General features: G+C 34.9%; 1 non-coding gene across 1 annotated transcript; it reads right to left on the reverse strand.

Moving 5' to 3' along the window:
• Window positions 1-7731: 7731 nt before the first annotated feature.
• LOC112768286 (small nucleolar RNA R71) lies at window positions 7732-7839 on the reverse strand. Its single transcript, XR_003185721.1, has one exon. It is a non-coding gene; the product is annotated as a small nucleolar RNA R71 (small nucleolar RNA).
• Between the last annotated feature and the right edge of the window lie 398 nt (window positions 7840-8237).

An 8237-nucleotide genomic window follows, 5' to 3' on the forward strand; every position in this document is an offset into this window, starting at 1 on the left:
TGATTTTGTGCATACACATGGTATGCGCACAAGACTCGCACAAGGCTCTTTCACTCTTGTAACACCCATCATATGTACGCATGACCTTAATTTTCTACAACTTTTGCGGAATTCAGTTTTTAACCATAAACTTCAAACGCACATAACTTTTTCGTTAAAAATTATTTTCTGTCCATTTTTCAATCGTCATAAACTACTCGAACCCAAGTTTTATTTAAGACAAGTTCCACAAAATTTGAGGGTTCGTAAAATTCTAGTTTCACCTAATTATGCAAACACTCACTTTTAACCAATTCAACAATTCAAATCAATTCAAACCACTCCCTTACCATTTTTAGGCCTTTTAAACATTCAATCATCAATTTTTAACTATTACAAGCCTAATCAAACCAATTCCAATTCATTTATCACATTCATTATCAAGCAAACCATGACAAAAACCATACTCCAATTCAATTCAACTCTCCAATTCAATTCTCATCAATATTTAATATCAACAATCCCCCACAAACTCAATTCCATAATTTTACCACCAACTAGATCATACATACATATACATATATTCATTCACTAACCACATCAATCAACCAATTCATACCATTCAAACCTATCTTAAGGGCAACTAGCCTTAGTTTCATACAATATTACATATTATCTACAAGAAACCTAAACCATACTTTGGCCGATTTTTCCCAAAACACCACAATTCAAGTTTCAAAGATTCCCTATCAAATTCAATAAGTTCCAGCTACCAAAGCTTTATTCCAAGTACTCTAATTCACCAATTTAACTCCAATCAACAAGAAATTCAATCTAGTTCATAAAATTTACCACAAACTAACACTAGAGTTCACTAATTCAATAATTTACAATGGTTTAGTGGTTTCTTACCTTGCCCACTGATGATTGAGGCAAAACCCAACAATCACCCAATGCTAGATAACACTTAAATAACCAAAGACACAAAATTTCTCAATACTCAACCAAAAATATGAATCAGAATGAAAGAGAGAACTGACCAAGAAATTCAGATATCCTTACCACTTTGTTTAGATAGAATTGAAGAACTGATCACGTGGCCACCAACGGTACATCGATTAGAGCTCCAGATCAAAAGTTATGAGGAATTCAGGATTTGATTGAGTTAGGGTTTTGGTTCTTCATTCTCTCTTCTCTCAACATGTTTCACTTCCAAATGATGGGTGATGTGCTGAAGCTTTGGCTGAATGGGTTGTTAGTAAGTGGGCCCTAGGCCCCATTGGGCCCGATTCACTCGTTTTAGTCTGTTGGCCCAATTTTGGGCCAAAATCTTTAAGATTAGCATTTTAATTTGTATCCTAAATGTTTTTTTCTTCTTCAAATTATAAAATTTAATTTTCTAATTTCCTTCGCTCATAATTAATTGATTAGTTAATTATTTATTAAATAACTGGGGTTTACATCCTACCCACCTAATTAGGAATTTTTTCCCCAAAATTCAATCACTTGAAAATAAATGCGGGTAGTCCTTCCTCATCTTTGATTCGAGCTCCCACATATGTTCTTCTACTCCAACTCGGTGATGCGTGAGCATCTTATACCCTTTTTCTAGTTATTTTTATATTGTTTTTAGTTAGATTTTATTTATTTTCACTTGATTTTAGTACAAAATTTACCTTTGGATGATACTTTGAGTTTTTTTGTGTTTTTATGATTTTAGGTAAAATTCGGAGCAGTTTGGAGAAGTTTGAAGCAAGAAAGGAAAATGCTGGCAGCATCCCCACTGGGCGCTGAATGCCCACCCGGCGTTTCATGCCAGCAAGGGGCACAAACCAGAGACATGTGCTTCCTCCTTGGGCGTTTAACGCCCAAACTGGCGTTAAACTCCAGTAGCATCCTGTTTCACACCTCTTTGAGCCTCCAAGTGGATTTTTCACCTCTTAGTTTTATTTTATTTTCTGTTTGTAATTTTTATTTACAAAATAATATCTTTTAGGTCTAGAATTTATTATTAGGTTAGTATTTAAAGGAAAAGATCACTTAGGTTTAGGATGATCTTCCTTTCGCACTTTTTAAAAAACCTATTTTCTCTATAAGTTATGAGCAACTAAGCCTCTTGGTTAAAGTTAGGAGCTCTATTTATTTCTATGGATTAAGATTATTCTTCTTCTATTTTAATATATGTTTGATTCAATTCTAAGGTGTTATTTTCATTCTTAATCTTATGAATTGGGTGGAACAGGAGCATGATCCTTTTCTACATGAGTTCTTGTGATTCTCGAGAGAGTTATCTCGCTTGAACTACAGCTTTAAAACACTCCTCCTAGACGGCTAATCACACAACTTGATGGGGATAAGCAACATCTATTCAGCCAAGATTGGGGTGATTAGGGCCTTTGTGTTATAAACTAGTTTTCTGAACTTCACCCTCCAATTTGAATTGAATGACCACGGGAGTGGTGTTTGATGAGGGTTATAGGAGATTAAATCACTAAGGGATTAGGGTTTAATCACTTACGATTTGCCATAGAATGAATCATTCATTGTTAAAATAGTTAGCATGAAGTTTTAATCCGAAAAGATAAACATCTCCGAGACCTTAACTAATTTCTCATCATTGTTTTTCACTAAACCTTTAACTGCTTTTCTTTACTTGCTTGTTTATTATTTTTATGTGTTTACAACGATAACAACTTTCTTTTACTGTTTGCCTGACTAAATCCAACAGGATAACCATTGCTTGCTCAGTCCGACAATCCTCGTGGGATCGACCCTCACTCACCTGAGGTATTACTTAGACGACTCAGTGCACTTGCCGGTTCAGTTGTGGTTATTCCAAAAATCCGCACCAAGTTTTTGGCGCCATTGCCGGGGATTGTTCGTGATTGACAACCACCAGTTGTTTTGTTACTTAGATTAGGTATTTTTAGTTTTGTTCCATTACTTTTTTTTTAATTTTCGAATTTTTCTTATTTAATTATTTTTCTTTATTTTCAAATTTTTGTTTTAATAATTTTCTTTTTAATTTCAAATTTTAAGTTTGGTGTCCCTTTAGTATTTTTTCCTTTCTTTCTGAATTTCAAAAATTTTTAAATCCTTTTCTTTTTAATTTACGAAAATTTTTAGGTTAAAATTTATATTATTATTTTCAAATTCCTTTGTTAATTATTTTATTTTGTTTTATTTTTATTTTTTTTGGATAATTTCACTGGGATTCTCTATACTCTGACATAGAGACTCCCACTTTTTCTTTGTTTCTTGTTATTTATGAGTAGGAACAGGGACAAAGAACCCCTTCTCGAGTTTGATTCTGAACCTGAAAGAACCTTGAGGTGACATTTGCAATAAACTAAAGCCTACAAAGCCGGAGAGAATCTCAAGGAAACTTTTGAGAAGGAAGTTGAAGAGAGCACTATGGCAGCTAATAGAGGGAATCCAAACGCTGAAGAGCAAGCACGAAAGGTGCTTGGCTCATACACTGCACCCACACCTGACTTCTATGGGCGCAGTATATCTGTACCTGCCATTGGTGCCATAATTTTGAGCTTAAGCCTCAACTGGTCACTGATGAGCGGATAATTTATACGCTTTTTGACATTGTTTTTAATATGTTTTTAGTAGGATCTAGTTACTTTTAGGGATGTTTTTAATAGATTTTGTGTTAAATTCACATTTCTGGACTTTACTATGAGTTTGTATGTTTTTCTGTGATTTCAGGTATTTTCTGGCTGAAATTGAGGGACTTGAGCAAAAATCAGACTCAGAGGTTGAAAAAGGACTGCTGATGCTGTTGGATTCTGACCTCCCTGCACTCAAAGTAGATTTTCTGGAGCTACAGAACTCGAAATGGCGCGCTTCCAATTGCGTTGGAAAGTAGACATCCAGGGCTTTCCAGAAATATATAATAGTCCATACTTTGGCCAAGAATTGACGACGTAAACTGGCGTTCAACGCCAGCCTTCTGCCCAAATCTGGCGTCCAGCGCCAGAAAAGGATCCAAAACCAGAGTTGAACGCCCAAACTGGCACAGAACTTGGCGTTCAACTCCACAAATGGCCTCTGCACGTGCAACACTTAGGCTCAGCCCAAACACACACCAAGTGGGCCCCGGAAGTGGATTTATTCATCAATTACTTACTCATGTAAACCCTAGTGACTAGTTCATTATAAATAGGACCTTTTACTATTGTATTAGACATCTTTGGACGCCTGGTTCTTAGATCAGAGGGGCTGGCCTCTCGGCCATGCCTGGACCTTTCACTTATGTATTTTTAACGGTAGAGTTTCTACACTCCATAGATTAAGGTGTGGAGTTCTGCTGTTCCTCAAAGATTAATGCAAGTACTACTGTTTTCTATTGAATTCCTCTTATTTCGCTTCTAAGATATCCATTCGCACCCAAGAACGTGATGAAGGTGATGATTATGTGTGACGCTCATCACCTTCCCCCTTATGAACGCGTGCCTGACAAACACTTCTGTTCTACATGAATTAAGCTAGAATGAGTATCTCTTAGATCTCCTAACCAGAATCTTCGTGGCGTAAGCTAGAATGATGGCGGCATTCAAGAGAATCCGGAAGGTCTAAACCTTGTCTGTGGTATTCTGAGTAGGATTCAATGATTGAATGACTGTGACGAGCTTCAAACTCGCGATTGTTGGGCGTTAGTGACAGACGCAAAAGGATAGTAAATCCTATTCCAGCATGATCGGGAACCGACAGATGAATAGCCGTGCCGTGACAGGGTGCGTGAGCATATGATTCACTGAGAGGAGGGGATGTAGCCACTGACAACGGTGATGCCCTTGCATACAGCCAGCCATGGAAAGGAGTAAGACTGATTGGATGAAGATAGCAGGAAAGCAGAGGTTCAGAGGAACGAAAAGCATCTCCATTCGCTTATCTGAAATTCCTGCCAATGAATCTACATAAGTATCTCTAACCCTTTTATTGTTTATTTTAATCTAATAAAGTATCATGTTTAAATCCGCCTGACTGAGATTTACAAGGTGACCATAGCTTGCTTCATACCAACAATCTCCGTGGGATTCGACCCTTACTCACGTAAGGTATTACTTGGACGACCCAGTGCACTTGCTGGTTAGTTGTATCGAAGTTGTGACAATTATGAATTAAGATCAGAGCACCAAGCTTTGGAGCCATTACCAGGATTTGTTAGAACCTGGAGATCACAATTTCGTGCACCAAGTTTTTGGCGCCGTTGCCGGGGATTGTTTGAGTTTGGACAACTGACGGTTCATCTTGTTGCTCAGATTAGGTAATTTTCTTTTTATTTTCTTTTCAAAAATTTTTCAAAAATATTTTCAAAATTTTCTCATCTGTTTTCGAGAAAAAAAAAATAAAAATGTTTTCAAAAATAAATTATTCTATGGCTTCAGAATTTTTAAGAATGAATTCTAGTGTTTCATGAAGCATGTTGGAGCCTGGCTGGCTGTAAAGCCATGTCTCAATCCTTATACTCAAGAGAAGAGCTTCTTTGTCTTTCTTAGCCAATTGGCTGTTGAATGCAAGGAATGTCAGGCGTGTCATGTCTGAGTTACATACTAAAGCTTGGCTGGCTATTAAGCCATGCCTGACCCTTTGATTGGAGCTTTAGAGCATAAGATTCCTGGAATTCATATTAAAAATTTTGAATCCTTATTTTTCTTTTTTTTTTAAATAATTTTCGAAAAATATAAGTTAAAAATCCAAAAAAATCATAAAATCATAAAAATAAAAAATATTTTGTGTTTCTTGTTTGAGTCTTGAGTCATATCATAAGTTTGGTGTCACTTGCATATGCATCTTGCATTTTTTCAAAAATATCATGCATTCATAGTGTTCTTCATGATCTTCAAGTTGTTCTTGGTAAGTCTTCTTGTTTGATCTTGATGATTTTTTGTTTTGTGTCTTTTCATGTTTATCATATGCATTCTTGAATTCTTAGTGCGTAAGCATTAAAGAATTCTAAGTTTGGTGTCTTGCATGTTTTCTTTGCATTAAAAATTTTTCAAAAAAATGTTCTTGATGTTCATCATGTTCTTCATAGTGTTCTTGGTGTTCATCTTAACATTCATAGCATTCTTGCATGCATTCATTGTTTTGATCTAAAAATTTCATGCATTGCATCCTTTTAGTGTTTTTCTCTTGCATCATAAAAATTCAAAAATCAAAAAATATCTTTCCCTTTTTCTCTCCTCAAATTCGAAAATTTGGATTGACTTTTTCAAAAATTTTTAAAATCAAATTGTTTCTTATGAGTCAAATCAAATTTTCAATTTGAAAATCTTATCTTTTTCAAAATCTTTTTCAAAAATCAAATCTTTTTCAAAATTCTTAGTTATTTTCGAAAATTCCAAAAATATTTTTCAAAAATCTTTTTCTTATTTTTGTATTAAATTTTCGAAAATAACATAAACAATTAATGTTTTGATTCAAAAATTTGAAGTTTGTTACTTGCTTGTTAAGAAAGATTCAAACTTTAAGTTCTAGAATCATATCTTGTGATTTCTTATGAATCAAGTCATTAATTGTGATTTTAAAAATCAAATCTTTTTCAAAAACTAATTTCTATCATATCTTTTCAAAAAAAAATATTATCTTCTTATCTTATCTTTTTCAAAATTTGATTTCAAAATATCTTCTCTAACTTCCCAACTTCTTATCTTTTCAAAATTTGTTTCAACTAACTAACTAACTTTTTGTTTGTTTCTTAACTTTTTCAAAACCTCCTAACTAACTCTCTCTCTCTAATTTTCGAAAATATCTTCCTTCTTTTTCAAAAATATCTTTTCAAAATATCTTTTCTAACTTCCTAACTTCCTATCTTTTCAAAATTTGTTTCAACTAACTAACTAACTTTTTGTTTGTTTCTTAACTTTTTCAAAACCACCTAACTAACTCTCTCTCTCCAATTTTCGAAAATATCTTCCCCTTTTTCAAAAATTTCTTTTTAATTAACTAATTATTTTTATTTTTTATTTTTAATTTCAAAAATTTCGAAAAAAAAAAAATACTAACAACTTTCAAAAACCAATTTTCAAAAATCACTAACTCCTTTTCAAAAATAATTTTCGAAAATTCCCCCCCTCTCTCTCATCCTATTCTATTTATTCATTCATTAACTAACATTACTTCCTCACATCATCACCAAATTCGAACCCCCTACTCTATTTGTGTTCGAATTTCTTCTTCTTTTCTTTTGTTCTCCTCTTTCTTATGAGCAGGGACAGAGAAAAAGGCATTCTTGTTGAAGCTGATCCAGAACCTGAAAGGACTCTGAAGAGAAAATTAAGAGAAGCTAAATTACAACAATCCAGAGACAACTTGATTGAAAATTTCGAACAAGTAAAGGAGATGGCAGCCGAACCCAACAACAATGCAAGGAGAATGCTTGGTGACTTTACTGCACCTAATTCCAATTTACATGGAAGAAGCATCTCCATTCCTGCCATTGGAGCAAACAATTTTGAGCTGAAACCTCAATTAGTTTCTCTAATGCAGCAGAACTGCAAGTTTCATGGACTTCCATCTGAAGATCCTTTTCAGTTCTTAACTGAATTCTTGTAGATATGTGATACTGTTAAGACTAATGGAGTAGATCCTGAAGTCTACAGGCTCATGCTTTTCCCTTTTGCTGTAAGAGACAGAGCTAGATTATGGTTGGATTCTCAACCTAAAGACAGCCTGAACTCTTGGGATAAGCTGGTCACGGCTTTCTTAGCCAAGTACTTTCCTCCTCAAAAGCTGAGCAAGCTTAGAGCTGATGTTCAAACCTTCAGACAGAAAGAAGGTGAATCTCTCTATGAAGCTTGGGAAAGATACAAACAGTTGACCAAAAAGTGTCCTTCTGACATGCTTTCAGAATGGACCATCCTGGATATATTCTATGATGGTTTATCTGAGCTATCAAAGATGTCACTGGACACTTCTGCAGGTGGATCCATTCACCTAAAGAAAATGCCTGCAGAAGCTCAAGAACTCATTGACATGGTTGCTAATAACCAGTTCATGTACACTTCTGAAAGGAATCCTGTGAGTAATGGGACGCCTATGAAGAAGGGAGTTCTTGAAGTTGATACTCTGAATGCCATATTGGCTCAGAATAAAATATTGACTCAGCAAGTCAATATGATCTCTCAGAGTCTGCATGGAATGCAAGCTGCATCCAACAGTACTCAAGAGGCATCTTCTGAAGAAGAAGCCTATGATCCTGAGAACCCTGCAATAGCAGAGGTAAATTACTTAGGTGAACCTTA

The sequence above is a fragment of the Arachis hypogaea genome, chromosome 17 (assembly GCF_003086295.3).
Source record: "Arachis hypogaea cultivar Tifrunner chromosome 17, arahy.Tifrunner.gnm2.J5K5, whole genome shotgun sequence".
NCBI lineage: Eukaryota > Viridiplantae > Streptophyta > Magnoliopsida > Fabales > Fabaceae > Arachis > Arachis hypogaea.